This window comes from Oryctolagus cuniculus, chromosome 15 (genome assembly GCF_964237555.1).
Source record: "Oryctolagus cuniculus chromosome 15, mOryCun1.1, whole genome shotgun sequence".
NCBI classification, from domain to species: Eukaryota; Metazoa; Chordata; class Mammalia; order Lagomorpha; family Leporidae; genus Oryctolagus; species Oryctolagus cuniculus.
Genome location: NC_091446.1, coordinates 6,559,469 through 6,578,188, shown reverse-complemented (window position 1 = coordinate 6,578,188; position 18,720 = coordinate 6,559,469). Strand labels below are relative to the sequence as shown.

At 52.2% G+C, this 18,720-nt stretch overlaps 1 protein-coding gene across 4 annotated transcripts in view; it reads left to right on the top strand.

Annotated features, from left to right (window-relative positions):
* ZRANB1 (zinc finger RANBP2-type containing 1) overlaps positions 1–18,720 on the top strand; it is a 125,333-nt gene that overhangs the window by 47,473 nt on the left and 59,140 nt on the right. Inside the window, exon 1 of one of the 4 annotated variants that reach the window (XM_051833526.2) lies at positions 14,648–15,042. The exons of 2 other annotated variants lie outside the window; for them this stretch is intronic. The gene's annotated coding sequence lies outside the window, so the exon portion shown is untranslated. Of the gene's footprint in view, positions 1–14,647; positions 15,043–18,720 lie in introns of those variants that run through there. One more of the 4 variants, XM_051833530.2, reaches the window with a different exon arrangement.

Here is an 18,720-nt window from a genome sequence, read left to right as displayed (position 1 = left end):
CACAGCGCTGGTCACTCCAATAATATTTTGGCTGGATTTACACCATAAATCCATTATGGGCCAGAACTGAGTCACAGAGCCACCCTGTGCAGGACAGAGGATTGGAAACAGTAAAGGCAACCGTTGTTTTAGAAACCGGTGCTCTGTATGTAGCCGGAGCGGCTGGTGGGAACGGGAGTTGGGAAGTTTTTCACGGTGTCTTCCATGTCCATGGACTCTATTTCCTTTTTAAGCTTATGGAGGCTATACATTCAGGAAAATAAATCAATACCTGTCTCCTCACTCCTTGAGAATTAAAACTGTCTTCATCCTGACTTTCTCAAGTTCGTAAGAAAAACTGCAGTGAGAGACTCGTCTATCTGGCCTGTATTATTTTCTGTGTGCTACTATTGCACCTGTCTTTGAATTGTAAGCAGGGAAGCAGTGAACCGGTTCGAGGACTTCGATGTAGCAGTGCCGAGCTTTGTGCTTTCTGAGACAAGCTAATGTCTTCAACGGGTCTTTGAGGAACGAATAATGATGTTTGTTTCACTTCTGAGTTCTACAGAAAGCATTTCCAAATGAACACTTACATATTTTTTTCTGTTGAAAGTCATCGCCCACAAAGAGAGCGCTTTCTTGCCGACCCACGCCACGGCACAGTGTCCGCTCAGGCAGTTTGTACGGGAAGAGTGGCCTTCTGATGAAAACGAATGTTAAAAAAAAAAAAAAAAGGTCTGTTTTCTTAGCTCTTGTATACTTTCCTCTTGAAGATGCCTTTCCCTTCTGTTCTTGGTGACAATGTTGTCTGCCGACGGAGCAACACGGGAGCCACCCCCTGCCCCGGTTCTGCGCCGTGGCAGAGATCCTCTGTGCCTGGCAACCCGGGCATTGCGCTGCTCCTATGTTGTTGGCGGGAGGCTTTTCCCTAGGAGCAGAGAGGTTTCAGGGGCATTACGTTAAACACAAAGCTACGTGTCATCCATAAATCTCTCTGCTTTATCAAAATGTGTTTATCTCGGAGTCAGGACTGGCTTCTTAATGCATTTCTTTCCTACTTACTAATATAAGGAAGATTCCTTTTTCGCTAATCCTGATGTCAGTGGTGGAAATCCTGCAGACAGACTCAACTCTACACCATAATTCCAGCATCGTAAAAGTCTAGCATTTCCCCCAGCTGCAGCACTACAGTTTGTTTCAGATGGGAGGGTGACTGGTGTTGAATTCAACGTAGGCTCCAACCACCTTATCTTTTGTGATGCGTCATCTCATTCCAGAGACGCTGTGGGACGGGCAACCAGTCCACTCCACAGGCTCATACTCTACTCCTACTTATTGCCATTGGAAGCAATTCCTTGATGTCTCTCCATTATTTCACTGGAACATTTCTGCACCACTCTGACATTCCTCTTTTGCAATTTTGTGGATAGATTGGATTAGCATAATTCTTTTTATGCCTGTAGCAGAAAGCAAAAAAATTGGATATTCTTAGAACACATTATCTTTTTTTTTTTTTTTTTTAAGGCTTGCAATGCAGAGTTAGAGAGAAACAGACAGAGCTCTGTCATCCACTGGTTTACTCCCCACTTGGCCACAATGGCTGGGGTTGGGCCAGGCTGAAGCTGGGAGCCTGGAATTCCATCTGGGTCTCTTGTGTGAGTGGCAGGAGCCCAAGTACCCGGGCCATCCTGCAACGTGCTTTCCTAGGCACTTTGGCAGGGAGCTGGACCCAGAAAGGATCAGTGGGGACTCAAACCGGCACTCATGTGGGGTGCAGACATCACAGGTGGCAGCTTAGCCTGCCGCGCCGCAGTGCCAGCCCCCAGATACATTGAGTTTGGTGGAAGACCCTTTGCTGAGGAGAAGGGACTCATCATGACAGCAGCTGTGTCCTCCACGTGAGGCCCTGGAGACATGCATGCCTCTGCATTTGTTCTGCACTAGTTTCTGAGGGCTGCAGAGCCTCCCGTGTCCCTCCACATCCGCTGTCTCCTCTTCTATGCTCCTTGGGACCCACTGACCTGCAAAGACTGCAGGTCACCAGTCCCTGAGCCCTCTGGTCACCAGTTTGGTGTGGCCAATGGGAGGCCCCGGCCGAGACTGGCGGGGAGGGGAGGGAAGTCAGAATGTTTGCTCTGGCTGGCTCCCTCCTGGTGGCCCTGGTGGCCTCTCTCTGGGAAGGCCGTGCCTCAGCCAGGCGGCCCTGCCTGCCAGCAACCACACTCTACAGGGTTTGGTCACGGCTTCCCAGACTGCCAGCTCAGGGCTCTGTCACCATTGCGGTGTGTTGTCTTCCATCATACCCACCACCTTTGTAAGGAATCTCCACGGTCCCACTGGAGCGTGCCGGCTCTTTGAACCTGGGACCCCGACCGGTAATGCACACCCTCTACTGGCAGCCTTACACGATGGGGGCTGGGGCAGCGGTTACTGTGCCCATGGCTTGTTTTCAGAAAATATTTGGTCATGAATAGGATTTAAAGCAATGCCCTGGGGGAAATGGAGATTCCCCTGCTGCCTGTTTTGCTCAACTTCAGTTGTGTGTTTACACTTTTCACAAGAACGGAAGGGCCGTGCACCGGGTTTCTTGGGGAAGCCCTCCCCACTCCGCTCACACCTCGCTGGGGCACCCAGACTCACGCGCAGTGGTCAGGTGAAGGTGGGGGTGAGCGGCCTTGATCCTGCCAGCATCTTCCTTTCCTTGACCGACCCTGCTGGGAGCGTGAGCTCCGGCTAAGCCCAGCCCTCTGGCTTCCACACCCGGTTCCAGCCACCTTGCATTCTCTGTGCCGACTGCACCAGGCTCCCAAAGCAAGGTTGTTGTCAGGTTGATGTGATCTCCAAGACTGAAGGGAAGGTCAAGGGACAGACAAGTTACAGGACTTAATCTCAAGGACGAGAGTACAGACCCCACAGGTCCTAACCCAGTGGCCCCCTCCCCCCAGATGTTCCCATCTGCCTGGCTGGGACCCACAAGACATAGAGCTAACATAAGTTTTTATAAGTGATTTGTGGGTTAACAGTGAATATCATTGCCTTCTCTACTTTTAAAGTTGGCTTTTTCAATAAATAATTTTCACAAATAGAATTTACCACAAAGTCATAGTTTATAGGATTTGCCACACCTTTAAAAAAAGATTTATTTGAAAAAATAGTTACAGATAGAGATCTTTCATCAGCTGGTTCACTCCCCCAAATGGCCTCAGTGGTCCAGGCTGAAGCCAGCAGCCTGGAACTTCATCTGGTTCTCCCACATGAGTGCAGGGGGCCCTAGCACTTGAACCATCTTCCGCTGCTTTCCCAGGTGCATTAGCAGGGAGCTGGATTGGAAGTTGGAGCAGCTGGGATTTGAAACGGTGGCCTTATGGGATGCCAGCACTGCAGGTGGCAGCTGGCGGCTTAACCCACTGCACCACAGCACCAGTCCCTTTACCACACTTTTTTTTTTTTTTTTTTTAGAGAGAGAGGGAAAAAGTTCTTCCATCTGCTGATTCACTCCCCAGATGGCTGCAACGGCTGGAGCTGGGCCAACCCGAAACCAGGAACCAAGAGCCTTTTTCCCCTGGGTCTCCCACATGGGTACAGGGGCTCAAGGACTTGGACTTCCATTTACTGCTTTCCTAGGCCATAGCAGAGATGGATTGGAAGTGGAGCAGCTGGGACTCGAGCCAGTGCCCATATGGGACGTCAGCGCTGCAGGCTGGGGGTTTAACTTGTTGCACCACAGCGCCAGCCCCAAACCAGTGGTTCTTAACAAATCTTAGGGCATAAATGCATTGTGAGAGTGGAAGCATCCAGAGGATGTTCTCATACGATTTCAAGGCATCCATGCACCCTCTGAAGACCACCACACCCTGGACAAATTTCAAAAACTATCCCTTGTTCTGTTTTTCTGCCATTGTCCCACCTCAGCTGCCTTGCAAGGCATTCACTTTGCTCTATGGTTTGAACTTGGAGGTTGTCATTTCTTTACTTTTTTTTTAAATCTATTTTTATATTTTATTTGAGAGTCAGAGACAGACAGACAGAGGTTTCCCAACTGCTGGTTGCCTCTCCAGATGCCTGCAGCATCTGGTGGTAGGCTGGGCAAAGTCAGGAGCTCCATCTGGGTCTCATCTGGCAGGGATCCAGTTAGCTGAGCCACCACTGCTGCCTCCCACAGTGAGCACTGGAACCAGGAGCGGAGCTGGGACTTGAACCCAGGCACGCTGATACGAGTGCGGGTGGCCCAACAGCGTCTTACAGCGCTAGGCCAGCTGCCCACTTTTGCAGCCTGTTTTTGAAGCAAAGGAAATCATTTGCATGAATCACTTTGGTTAATTTAAGATAGACTTGAATGACATCATGAATACTTTCAAATATTTTGAAATATTTTTAGATTATGTGGTCGCTGAAATGACTAGAAGGAAAGGAATGAAAAATATTGAGGCATTCCTAACTTTAGTGCTTTGAAATGACTTTTAGCTCATTTGTCATTTTCGTGTTTGGCAAGCGGCAGAATATTTTCATTTCCGTAAGGATTACATCATAAGATGTGATGAAGTATTGGAGTCTGGGGCAGCGTGTTTTCTCCTTGCATGAAAGAGAGAACGTGTGTGTGTGTGTGTGTGTGTGTGTGTATGTGTGTATGTGAATGGGATCCATGTGTATTATGTGTGTGCATGAGTATGGTGTGTGTGTGATATGTGTGTATGTGTGTGTGGTATGTCTAGATGTGTGTGGGGATACATGTGTGTTGTGTATGTGTTGTATGTAAATGCATGTGATATGTGTGTTGAGTCTGTGTGATACATGTATACTGTATATGTGTGTATATAGTGTGTGTGGTGTCTGTGTATGGTGTGTGTATGTGTGATGTGTACAGTATATGTAGTTTTAATTGGTTGTGTGTGTTGTGTGTATGGTATGTATGTGGTGTGCGTGTGGTTTGTGCATGTTTATGAGGTTGTGTGGTATGTGTGGTATATGTGGAGTGTGTGTGTGGTACGTGTGGTGTGTCTGGTATATATGTGGACGTGCGTTGTATTATGTATATACGTGTTTATGTGGGTATGTGTATGAGTAGTGTGATGGTATGTGTATGTGTGTGTGGTGTGTGATGTTTATGTGAGTGTGTGTGTGGTGTCTGTGTGTGTGATGTTTATGTGAGTGTGTGTGTGGTGTCTGTGTGTGTGGTGTCTGTGTGTGTGTGGTGTCTGTGTGTGTGGTATGTCTGTGTGTGTGTGGTGTCTGTGTGTGTGGTGTCTGTGTGTGTGGTGTCTGTGTGTGTGTGTGTGGTGTCTGTGTGTGTGTGGTGTCTGTGTATGGTGTCTGTGTGTATGTGGTGTCTGTGTGTGTGGTGTCTGTGTGTGTGTGGTGTCTGTGTGTGTGTGGTGTCTGTGTATGTGTGGTATGTCTGTGTGTGTGTGGTGTCTGTGTGTGTGTGGTGTCTGTGTGTATGTGGTGTCTGTGTGTGTGTGTGGTGTCTGTGTGTGTGTGGTATGTCTGTGTGTGTGGTGTCTGTGTGTGTGTGGTGTCTGTGTGTGTGTGGTGTCTGTGTGTGTTGGGAATGATATAGACATCATCTTCTCAGCACCAAACCTGGTTGAGGTTTGTTTATGAAAGCAATAGGGTCGGGGCCGGTGCTGTGGTGTAGCGGGTAAAGCTGCCCCCTATAGTGCCAGCATCCCATATGTGCGCCAGTTGGAGTCCTGGCTGCTCCTCTTCTGATCCAGCTCTCTGTTGTGGCCTGGGAAGGCAGTGGAGGATGGCCCAAGTCTTTGGGCCCCTGCACCCACATGGGAGACTTGGAAGAAGCTCCTGGCTCCTGGCTTCAGATCAGTCCAGCTCTGGCCATTGAGGCCATTTGGGGAGTGAACCAGTGGATGGAAGACCTCTCTCTCTCTCTCTCTCTCTGCCTCTGCCTCTGCCTCTCTGTAACTCTGCCTTTCAAATAAATAAATAAATCTTAAAAAAAAAAAAAAAGCAGTGGGGCAGAGTGCCCTTGAGGTTGTTCAGCTGGGGTTGCTCAGTGGTTAGACCTAGCACATACTGGAGGGTGGGGCCGCCAGTTCTGCTTCCACCTTCGGTGACGCCGTCTTAGCCCAGTGCTCACCCTTCCCATGCGTCTCCGGCTGCTTTCTCTTCTTTCTGGCTTCCTACAACTTCCCACTTCCAGGGGGATTGCGTGGCTACCTCATGCCCTATGCTGGAACGTTAGCAGTCTTAGTGCTTGATAGAGTCTGCCTCTCTGTCCTGAAAAACGAATAGAGATCAACCTCCCTCAGAAGGGACTAGAGTTTGAAAACTTTTAATGTGACACAGCCAGTTCAGAATAATTGCTTAAGTGCATAAAATAAATGAAGTTTCAAGGAAATTAGTTAAATTGGAATCTATGCGTATGCTTCAAAAAGTTCATGGGAAAATGGAACTAGAGATTTATTTTGGTGCAAAAGTTTTTGAAATCCGTGCATAGATTTTTCATAATACACATTTTCCATGAACTTTATTTATTTTAATGTTTGTTTATGTTCATATTCTTGAGAAGCAGAGTGACAAAGAAAGAGAAAGATATTGGTTTACTTCCCAAATGCCCGCAACAGCCAGGGCTGGGTCAGGCCAAAGACAGGAGCCAGGAACTCAACCCAGGTCTCCCAGGTGGGTGGCAGGGATTTAACCACTGGAGCCACCACTTGCCGCCTCCTGGGGTGCACATTAGCAAAGAGCTGGAATTCGGAGAGAGTAGGGCTGGGACCTGAACCCAGGCACTCCGAGATGAGATGCAGGTGTCCCAATCATAGGCCCAATGCTGTCCACTGAAATAGGATCTTACCTGGCCTAGGGAAGAGTGGGTGCACCTGGAAACACCAGCATAGGGAAGAGTGAGGGTCACACACATGCCACCGTGTGGATGTACCTGGAAACATGCTGCAGATGGAATGGGGTCAGCAGGAAAGACCACGCAGGATGTGGTCCTACTCACACGGAACGTCCAGACCAGGTCTGCCCACAGCGACGGGAAGCAGATCAGTGGTGGCTCAGGCCTGGGGACAGGGGGCTAATGGATACAGGGTTCCTTCTGTGCCCCAGTGTGTGGGTCCCTGCCACCCACGTGGGAGACCTGAATGGAGTTCTTGGCACTCTTATGTAGGTTGTCGGTGTCCCACCTGCTGGTGTAGCTGCTAGGCCAAATGCCTACCCCATGAACTTTTGGGAACTTCCTTCTGTGTATGGATTTCAAAATTTTCTCACCAACATAAACTTGTCTTTTAATTCAATTTTCCATGAACTTTTTGAAGTACCTGCAAAGTTACCAAAATGTTTAAAAAAAAAAGTACTATCCATTTAAGTACTTCTTTAATAACACATTAAATAATAACAGCCAGCGGTGGGTCTAACAGTCACCATGATTTGGCAATGGTGATGAGCACTGACTATATTTGAGACCTCTACAACCATAGTGTTATCCACAAAATTTATGATTTCTATTGGTGCGGGAGTCACAGGTTGTTAATACTGTGGTTTGGCTGACTACACTGATAATCGGTGTAAATGCACCATTTCAGTTAAAGGTTGGTGGAATAGACTGTTTTATTCCCGTCTGGGTTCAGGGCCTCCCAGGTGGTAGGGGGACCCCGGACTATGAACCCCTTGGGGCAGAGGCAGCCTGCTTTGTCTGCATTGTCTGCTCAGCACAGTGCCTGACCTGCAGTCCTTCCTCGGTCAATGTCACCTAGAGAAAAGGACACCCGAATCTATCCAGGCCTCATGAGCGCGCCCAGGCTTTATCACCTCTTGCCCCATTGAATCCGCTGTAACCGCAAGGAAACATTTTCCTGCCGTTTGTGGAGAAGGAAACTGGGACTCAGGAGAGCTCTGCGGCAGAGCGCAACTTGAACTTGGGACTGTTTGACTCCAAAGTCCACATTCTTTCCACTCACTGTGTTGCCAAACTTTCCTAGGTGCAGGTTAACAACAGAAGCGAAGCTTCAGATCCTTGATGTGTCTGGACTTCCTAAAAAGACTCACCGAAAGAGGGGTGCTGTGTGCAGCAGGTAAAGCCACTGCTGGGGATGCCGGCGTCCACGTCAGAGCACCGGGTGGGTGCCGGCTCTGCGCTTCTGATCCAGCTCCCTGCTAACGCGCCTGGGAAGCAGCGGAGGATGGCCCGTGTACTCAAGTCCCTGCCACCGTGTAGGAGAACCTGATGACATTCCTGGCTGCTGGCTTCAACCTGGCCCAGCCCTGGTTGTTGTGGGCATTTGGGGAGTGGACCAGCAGATACAAGATCTCTTTCTCTCCCTCTCCCTCTGCCTTTCAATTAAATAAATATATAAATCTAAAAAAAAAAGACTCACTGAAAGGTCAATGATTTTTTCATAATCAGGTGAGTGTGGTGTACAGGGAGCCCTGGATGAAGATGGAGGAAACTCTTAGGCACAGGGTGACTTTGTCTCAGAGAACATCAGTTCCTGCTTCTTTTTTTTTTTTTTTTAAGGAAATGTTTTCTTTTTTTTTTAAGATTTATTTATTTATTTGAAAGAGTTATATAGAGAGAAGGCGAGGCAGAGAAAGAGAGAGAGAGAGAGGTCTCCATCCGCTGGTTCACTCCCCAATTGGCTGCAACAGCTAGAGCTGCACCAATACGAAGCCAGGAGCCAGGAGCTTCTTTGGGGTCTCCCACGTGGGAGCTGCTTTCCCAGGCGCATAGCAGAGAGCTGGACCAGAAATGGAGCAGCCGGGACTGGAGCCAGCGCCCATATGGGATGCTGGCACTACAGGCAGTGGCTTTACCTGCTACGCCACAGCGCTGGCCCCCAATTCCTGCCTCTTGAGATGACAACACTCCTAGCCCTGGAAAAGCCAAATGAGCCCTATTTTGTGTGATGCTCCCCAGGTGTACTGTGCTCTTCATAAGGGGTGTTTATTTACAGGCAAGTCTGTGACAGGTGCTGAGGGGCCACTGGGTGGTTTGTTGTTCCACTCAACAGCACCCTTTGTTGGATGGGATGGGTCAGGCAGCATTATATTTGTATTTGCTATTGGAAGAGTCTTTCCCCCACCGAGGAACCAGGTATACTGGACAAAGTAAGTGGAGATTTTTTTTTTTTTTTGACAGGCAGAGTGGACAGTGAGAGAGAGAGAGATGGAGAGAAAGGTCTTTCTTTTCTGTTGGTTCACCCTCCAATGGCCGCTGCAGTTGGCACACTGCGGCCGGCGTACCGCACTTTTCCGAAAGCTGGAGCCAGGTGCTCCTGGTCTCCCATGCGGATGCAGGACCCAAGCACCTGGGCCATCCTCCACTGCACTCCCGGGCCACAGCAGAGAGCTGGCCTGGAAGAGGGGCAACCGGGACAGAATCTGGCGCCCGGCGACCTGACCGGGACTAGAACCCGGTGTGCTGGCGCCGCAGGCGGAGGATTAGCCTATTGAGCCACGTGCCGGCCAGTGGAGATATTTTGTATTTTATAAGGGTACTTCAACAATTTCATGGAAAGTGGAACAGAAAAAATAGTGGAAAAGTAAGAGAGAGAGAGAGAGAGACAGACATCTCAAGAGCCTGCAACAGCCCAGGCTGGGTCAGGCTGAAGTTAGGAACGCAGAACTCAATCCAAGAATCCCACAGGGTGGCAGGACCCAGTGCTTACGCCTTTGCCTGCTGCCTCCCGGGATGTGCATTAGCGGGAAGCTGGAATGCAGAGCAGAGTTGGAACTTGAACCTGGAACATGGTATAATGATATGGGATAGGGATGTCCCAAGCTGTGGCTTAACTGCTGTGCCCACCGCCTGATCTGATTTGATAAGTTTATGTTGGTGCAAAAAAAAAAAAAAAAAAAAAAAAAAAAAAAAAGAAAAGAAAAGAAAAGAAATCCTTGCATAGCATAGTATCCATAACATACATTTCAACCAATTAAATAATGTTTAAAGATTTGTTTATTTATTTGAAAGGCAGAGTTACAGAGAAAAGGAGAGACAGAGAGATCTTCCATCTGCTGGTTCACTCCCCCAAATGACTGCAATAGCTAAGGCTGGGCCAAGCTGAGCCCGGGAGAAAGGAGCTCCATCTGGGTTTCCCACATTGGGGCAGTGGCACAAGTACTTGGGCCATCTTTCACTGACTTCCCACGTGCCTCATCAGGAAGCTGATTGGAAGCAGAGTAGCTGGAACTTGAGCCAGTGCCCCAGTATGGGACGCTGGTGTTGCAAGCGTCGGCTTAACCTGCTGCACCACAACACTCATCTATCCGTAAACTCCTGAAGTACTCTCATGTGACTGACGTTTTGTGCAAGACGTCTGAGAATTTGTCCTTGCAACAATCGAACATCTGTTGAATTTCTCTTGAGGGAAACTCATTTTGTAACTATCCCTTCTAGAAGCACAGATTCTGCCTAAGCCAGCTGGTCCTGTTTGCCACTCCGTTTGAAAGATCCCTTCACTCTCCTGATGGGGAAGTGTCCGGGTGCAGGGAGCCCATGTGGGCTGACCTCCCCACTGTGGACCAGGTTCTGGGCCTCCACACCCTGCAGGAGGAAGTGGCTCCTTACTGCTGTTCCTTTGCCTGCTCTTTTGGCTTTTCTCCTCTGGCTGCCCATGCAGCCGTTGGCAGGGCACCTTGCACGTGCATCCCCAAGGAGGAAAAGGGTGTGAAGCCCGCTCCATCCCCTCCGCCTCACCTGCCAGGATCTCTCCATGCTCCTGCTTTGAGACAGGGCTCCCTTGCCTGCCCACACCGAGGATTGCGCTCTGAGTGTTGCCTCCCTCCTGGACTGCAAGCATTTCACCAACCCATCCCCCACCCCTGCTCTTTCTCTCCTGTTTACAGAAAAAGGTTCAGATGTGCCCATTCTCATAAAAACCTAAAAAACAAGGCAAAGCCTTTCCATCTTTCCCCCTCGTGTGTGGGTCTATTCTTGTATTTCCTGCCCCCCTTTCGCTGTCAGTCCGCTTGGACTGGCTGTCAATGCTCCAAAGCCCACGCATGACTTCCACTTTGGAAATCTGGCTTCTCTCCTCCCCAGCCATGGAGAACTATTGTCCAGAAGGTCACTGAGTCTCTCGTTTGTCGATCCAGTGACCTTTCCTGCATTCTGACTGTTCTCCAAGTCTGCAAAGGCTGGGACTGTTGATGGCCACGACCTTGAGGTCAAGTGTCCAGGACATAGAGCCACCTTTCTCATCTCCTATCTTTCTGAACATCCCCCCACCCCCCCCACCCCCACTCTGGGGGCTTCCATGGCTGACCTGCGTTAGCCACATTTCCCTGAGCCCAGGAGCTCCATGTGCCCGGCCTCTCCACTAGAGACTCTTTGGTGTGTCCCATGGTTGATCTTGCCACCAGAGTTCCTACCCTTTGATTCTTCCTTCTGTCCTGGATCCTGTCACTGGCAAACCCTGAGATTCTACCGTGGTCCTCCTCCAATCGTGCCCCCTCCTTCTCATTTCCACAGCTTCCTTTGGGTTTTAGCTCCTGTATGTTTAGCGTCTATACGTTGGTTTCTCCGTCCTAACTTTTAGCTTCATCCTTGTTGGTCCCACAGGCATTGCAGGCAAAGGTGTAGTACTGACACCTCACCCTTTTCTGGCTCTCGGCTATTAATTCAACTCGGTACAGACCCATTATCTGGCATTAAGACCTTCCCAGTAGGCAGACCACGTACACTGGAGCTAAATCTTCTACAGGTGGTGTGAGAAACCACTGACATGAAAGCCAGAAGAATCTAAGTGTCAGCAAAACTAGACTGACTGTACTGTCTACCCTTTGGCTAGGGGTCCTAAGAAAACAAATAAAAATACAGAAGATGTTTACCAGCAAATATTTCTCAGAACCCAAATGTATGTGAGTAGACTGGTAGTTCAGTCTCTGTGCCAAGCAGCAGGCGTCCGTTCCTTAACTGCTGTATTTGTTAACCTTTTTTCTCTCAAATGTGGTGTCAGGGAAAAGAACATTCGAGCAGGAAACCAAGAGCTCTAGTTCCAGGCCCAGTTGCTCTGTCTTTATTAAGTCACTTCACACCTCTAGGCCTGACTTTCTACATCAGCAAGCTTTGGGGGTGGGACTGTGTCAGAAGTTCTCACCCCTGGGGGTGGCATTGTGGCACAGCGGGTGAAGTCGCTGCCTGCAGTGCCAGCATCCCCTGTGGGTGCTGGTTCAAGTCCCGGATGCTCCACTTCTGATCCAGCTCCCTGCTAATGTGCCTGGGAAAGCAGCAGATGATGGTCCAAGTCCTTGGGCCCCTGCACCCATGTGGGAGACCTGGAAGAAGCTCCTGGCTCCTGATTGGCCCAATCTGGTGGTTGCAGCCATTTAGGGAGTGAAATAGCAGATGGAAGATCTCTCCTCTCTCTCTCTTCCTCTCTCTCTCTCTGCCTCTCTGTAACTCTGCCTTTCAAGTAAATAAATACATCTTAAGAAAAAAAAAGAAGTTTTTAAAAAAAAGTTAGGCCAGCGCCGCGGCTCACTAGGCTAATCCTCCACCTGTGGCGCTGGCACACCGGGTTCTAGTCCCGGTCGAGGTGCCGGATTCTGTCCCGGTTGCCCCTCTTCCAGCCCAGCTCTCTGCTGTGGCCAGGGAGTGCAGTGGAGGATGGCCCAGGTCCTTGGGCCCTACACCCGCATGAGAGACCAGGAGAAGTATCTGGCTCCTGGCTTCAGATCAGAGCAGTGCGCCGGCCACAGCACGCCAGCCACAGCAGCCATTGGGGCGTAAACCAACGGAAAAGGAAGACTCTCTCTCTCTCTCTCTCTCTCTCTCACTGAGCACACTGCCTGTCAAAAAAAAAAAAAAAAAAAAAGCTGCACATTATAGTCCCTGGAGAGTGTGCTGCAAGCATTAAAGTCCAGCCTTCCCTCTCCCCACCCAGTGTCTGTTGCAACAGGTCCTGGGGGTGGGGCCCAGACGTCCACACTTGCAGGAACTGGCCAAGGCTGAGGCTCACTGGACTGATCTGCAGCATCCTTCTTGCTTTAACACCGCGTCACTTGGGATCTGTCTTCCTCTCAACGTCTTCCTCTCAACGACACGGTGATCCTCACTTGCATCTACTTAGCATTCCACTGTGTGATAATCACGGCTATTTCCGTCTCACCTGCTTTGCTGTCATGCTTCTCACTTGCTTCTGGCTGTGTGGTAGATATTCATCAAGCAGTGACTAAATCAAGTAAAGAGCTAATAAAGCCTTTTATTTTTAAACTGGAAGGCTTTATTTATTAGTATTATTTTCAAAGTTTTTTACTTGGGAGCGAGCGAGGTCTTCCATCCAACAGTCTCTGGTGCGGTTCAGAGTAAACAAAGGCACCTGGGTCTGTGCACCTGGTTGGTTGCTGCTGAGCTCTTCAGCTTCCATTCACAAAGGAACAGCTGGAGGCCTCAGCAGCTCCTAAGGAAAACGTCTCCCACTGAAGTGTGCACCTAACGATTGTCTGTCCCAAACGGTGTACGATTAGACCTGCGATTGTGTTCATCATATGCTCTAGAATGTGTGTGACGTTTTGTGGGCAAAAGACTACGATAGTTAAATCTAACTTGCCGGCCGGTCCTGGAGCAGCTGACGGACCGGGCCCGAGAAGGGGCAGTCGGCCATGAGTCTCAGGCCAGCGGCTGTGGGTCATGTTTTCGCTGGGGAGGGGGATCTGCACAGAGAATTGCCCTTTGTTGGCCACAGCGAAGCTTCGCACACATTCGGAGAGAAGCCCTGAGCACGGGGAGCGGGTTCACTAAGTGGCATCTCACCGCAAGTTTTTCAAACACTAAGAGTTAGAGAGAGAGCTCTCCCACCTGCGGGTCCAGTCCCCCAGTGCCTGCAACGATGGGGCCGGGCGGGCCAGCTGGAGCCGGGGTCTCCCCGGGGTGGCCGGGGCACCAGGACTCGCGCCATCACCTCCTGCTCAGTGGCCGGAGCTGGACTTGGGAGTGCAGCTGGGACGCGGTCCCCAGTGCGGGTGTCTTAGCCGCGCTTACGCGCGGGGTTAAACTGTGGCTCCCACGTCCCGGGTGGGCGCCGCAGGGGCTGGTGGAGATTTCCACCTTCCAGATGCATCAAGCGCAAGGGAGGGCGAGGGCTGCAAGGTCAAGGGCGGGGGGGAGCCGCTGTCTACTAGAGAATCTTCCCACACACGGCTAGTGCTTCGGCGGCCGGCCGCTGGGTCTGCCTACGGCCACATCGTCGCGTCCTCTCTCCTGGCTAGAGCTGGCGCTGGGGGAAGCTCACAGCCCAGGACGGGTCAGGCTCCTCTGCAACCCTGAGAGAGTCGGGCTGACCCAAGCCGGACAGGGGCCCACGAGGCGATGAGCACCCTCAGGTACCAGGCACGTTATCTCCCCTGCGTCCTCACCCCGGGCGTGAAGCCGCCGCAGAGAGCGACAGCAGCTAAACAGAGACCACGAGAGAGACTCGCGGCGCCGTCCGCCCGCGGCCCCGACGGCCGCAGACGCGCAGCGCCACGCCCGCCCGGAACGCCCTCCCGGCCGCCGTCGGCCCTCGTGCCCGCCCCGGGGCGCCCTCCGCGCGTCCCCGCGAGCCCGCGCGCCAGGCGCGCGCCGCCGCCTCACAATCGGGGCCGCGCGCCGGTGACGTCAGCCCGCCGCGACCCGCCTCCTGCGCCCGGAAAGAGGAGGCCGCCCATTGGCTGCGCCGCTGGCGGCCTCGGGGCCAATGACGGGGCGGCGAGCGGCGGGGTCCGGCCTTGACGTTGTGCTGCTCGCCGCGGGGTTTATTTGGCTCCGGGTCCAGCTGCCGCCATTAGGAGTCCGCAGCGCCCGAGGCAGCCCTCCCCCTTCCAAACTCCCGCCCGTTCCCCGCCGCCCCCTCCCCCGCCTCCGCGCCTGCCCGCCGCCCTCCGCCCCCGCCGCCGGCAGCCGGGCGCCGCGCGCGGCCCGCGGAGACCATGTCCTGACTGAGGCGGGCGGGCGGAGGCGGCCGCAGCGGGGCGGGCGGCGGCGCTAGGGGAGGCGGAGAGGGGCCGGGCTCGGCTCGTCGCCGCGGGCCGTGCGGGGAGTCGCCGCCGCCGCCGCCGCCGCCGGGCGCCGAGCGCCGCGCGGGGAGGAGGCGCAGGAGCTGGAGGAGCCGCCGCCGCCGCCGCCAGGTAACCGAGCCCGGGAGGCGCCCCGCCGCAGGCCCCTCGCGGCCTGCCCGGCCCCTCGCTCCCGGAGGCGCCCAGGCCGGGGCTCGGGGCAGCCGCGGCCGCGCGTCCATCTTGGGCGCCGGGTTGCGGGAGCAGGCCCGGGGGGGCTGGGGTCCGGCAGCCTGTTCACCCCGCCGGGGCGCCCGGGGTCTGGCGCCCGCCCCGCAGCAGGCCGCCGAGACTTGGGCCCCTCGCCGCAAGTTGGTGCCGGGCTCCAAACTTGGGTGTCGGCCGCTCGGCCGCTCCTCTCCCCGCCGCCGCCTGCCGGGGTCTCCCTGCCCGGCCCGGCCCGGCCCGGCCCGGCCCGGCGACTCGGGGCGTTCTCAGACAAAAGGCTGCGAGGGGCGCTCGCCGCGGGCGCCCGTCATCGCGGAGGCTCGCTGGGGTCCGGACACTCCGGCCGCGGTGCTGCGGTGCGCGAGGGGCTCCTCTCCCCGGGCCGACGCTGTCGCTTGCTGCCCCCGGGGGTCCTCCGCGGTGAGCGCACCTGGGTGCCCGGGGCTGCCGGCGGGATTGCAGGTTGGCTTGGCCGAGGCCTCGGGGAAGCCCCTGCCCCCGGCGGCGGGGGTCCCTGGATCCCGCTCCGTGGTGGTTGCGATGAGAGCCCTGTCCCCGCGTGCGTGAGCTCTGGCTTGGGCGGTTTCCGCCTGGTACGGAAATTTCCTAGCGTGGTGTCACGGGCTGCTGGAGGTGCCGGTGGCGGGAGGATGCTGTCGAGTGTCGTGAGCGGTTTGTTGACTCCTGCCGTGTGCCGGGTTGGTGGAGGAACCCACTCGTGGCCGCGATCCGGGCTCGGGCGCTGGGGGGTCATGGGGTACCCAGTGGAGTCAGGGTGGACGGCGTGGGGGACGCAGGGCCCTGCCGGGGGTGTTCGAGGCAGCTTGCTTTCTGTGCCTGATGCGGTGAGAGCTGCAGCGTGTGCGTACACTCTGCCTTTCCGATCAGGGTAGATGTGCAGGTGGCTGGCTGTGGTGTCCTGAACTCGGCTCCTTTGGCCCGTGTGTGCGCCCCTTCGCCTCCCCTCCTCCTCTGTGTGTGGGCGGCGTCTGCCCTTTCCCCAGGCATGGGTGCTCTATTTGAAACATTGGTGTGCCTCTTACGCTTTGGGTAGATAGTGTCTTGCATGTATGAACACCAGCTTTCTCACATGGCAGCGTGAAGACGTGCCGAAACTCGGCCCGCTGGCTTGCACAGTGAAGTCCAGGCTCCGGGTGGCGTGCAGGCTTCTCTGTAGAGTCCGGTTCCGATCCGTTCTTCGGTGGTAGCTCCTGCTCCCTTCGTGAGCCAGCTGGTGTGCGGCTCCTCTGAAGCCCCTGCCTTGGCCCTAGTGTGGTTCTTTGGGGGAGATTCTGCCTGCTTGTGTTCGCGGATACTCTGTTTACTCTGGGCCCAGGTGAGCCCCGCCTCTTCTGTGAAGCCGGAGAGATCTACTTACTCTTGTGGGATTGTTCTTCTTGGTATATGCTAGCCTGACTTCAGTGTATTTTTTTTTCGTTCTGCTTCCCGAATAGGTTACGACCTCTGAGAAGTGGGTTTGAACCCTATACCCTATAACTGTGGTGACCATATTTGGTCGGGAAAATGTGGATACAGGGTCTGATGAAACGTTGCTAGTAGGAGAGGTGTTGTAGGATGTGCAGTTGGTCCTCTTCTAGTGTTGGAGTTTCTGAGACTTTGAAAGCTAATGAGACCATATTTGAAATTGTGTGTCTCTTAACTACTCTTAGCACAGTTCTCTGCCTATAGGGAATGCTCAGCATTTTGATAATGATGTCACATTGTTAAACAGAAGAGCCACAGTTCTGTGGTTTACTCCAGATTTGAGACTGGAGGCAGTTACCTGGGTGGAGTTTGGCCACAGTGATGGCCTTGTGGCCTCCTGTTCCTTGTTGGTGTGTAGAAGCCTCTAGTGTCATAGGAAGGAGGAAATCGTTTGTAGTCTCAGGTTTGCTTTCTTAACCTCGGATGTTGGAGCTCGTGGCACTGATCATAAGGCAAATGAGTTAGAGGGTGTGTGATTCACGGCTGCCTGTTAGCAACAATGTTGGAAACACAGCAAGCTAGTCCATAGTATCTTTGTGTGCAGAGGATAATATGTGTAATTATGTGGTGCCTGGGTGGTTGCTGATGCATGTGCAAAACAGGTGTGTCTGTTTCTGTTGTGTGTGAGTAGGAGGCCTGCTGTTTCAGGGATGCAGTTTCTGAGCAGTAAACCGTCTTGCCTTACCCATCGCATCTACAGGGACACTTGTTCTCTTTTCTCTATTCCATCAAAATATTTTTCTTCTTGAAATTGGTTATTAGAAAGTATTTATATAAACTTTTTTTTTCAGACTTCATATGCCCTTTTCGGCAGAACTAAAGCAAAGACAAATCTGTTACACATTTCAGAACTATTCGACATTTTTACTTAGGCTACTTGTATTTGTCACTTTAATAGAATTAGACTAGAATTTTACCACTTTTGAGAAAAAATCTGTAAGCATCCTTGCTTTCTGGGTGGGTGGTATTTGGGTTAAGATGTGGTTTTTGACAAGGGCTATCGGTTTGAATTTTAACGTGGAAGTAGATCTGATAAATTGGATCTGAAGTTGACAATGTTTTTCCTGCTTAATAAATTTCTTGGTAATATAAACGTGAACCTCCTTTTTTTGTAGCTGAAATATAGAACACAGTCTATCGTATCCCTTCCTCAGCCAACACAGTAATTTTTAAAAAATATTTATTTATTTGAGGCCGGCGCCACAGCTCAATAGGCTAATCTTTTGCCTGCGGCGCTGGGACACCGGGTTCTAGTCCCGGTTGGGGCACCGGATTCTGTCCCGGTTTTCTCTCTTCCAATCCAGCTCTCTGCTGTAGTCCGGGATTGCAGTGGAGGATGGCCCAAGTGCTTGGGGGGAGGAGACCAGGAGAAGCACCTGGCTCCAGGCTTCGGATCAGCGCGGTGTGCCGGCAGCCATTGGAGGGTGAACCAATGGTAAAGGAAGACCTTTCTCTCTGTCTCTCTCTCTCACTGTCCACTCTGCCTGTCAAAAATAAATAAATAAATAAGTATTATTTATTTGAAAGAGTTACAGAGAAGCATATATAGAGAGAGAGATGTCTTCCATCCGCTGGTTCACTCCCCGAATAGCCACAGTGGCCAGAGCTGGGCCATCCAAAGCCAGGAGCTAGGAGCTTCTAACAGGTCTCCCATGTGGGTGCAGGGGCCCAAGGACCTGGGCCATCTGCTGCTGCTTTCCCAGGCCACAGCAGGGAGCTGCAGTGGAAGTGGAGCAGCCAGGTCTCAATCCGGTTCCCATATGGGATGCTGGCACTGCAGGCAGTGGCTTTAATTGCTAAGCCACGGTGCCAGCCCCATCATAGTAATTTTTGATTTTTCATCCCTTGTTAAATCATTTTTATGTGAATGGTGTTAATTCATATAAATAAAAATGATTAAATGGATAAGGTGTTTGTGGATTCAGTTGCATATCTTCCCATTTTTTAAAAAAAAAACTTAATTAAAAAGCATCTTCATTGAGGTATTTTTCCTATTCCAAAAAATTCACCCTTTAAAAGTATACAGTTCAGTGGTTTTTGGCATATTCGCAGAATTTTGCAGGCAACACTACTATATGAGGGGATCCTGGCTCCCCT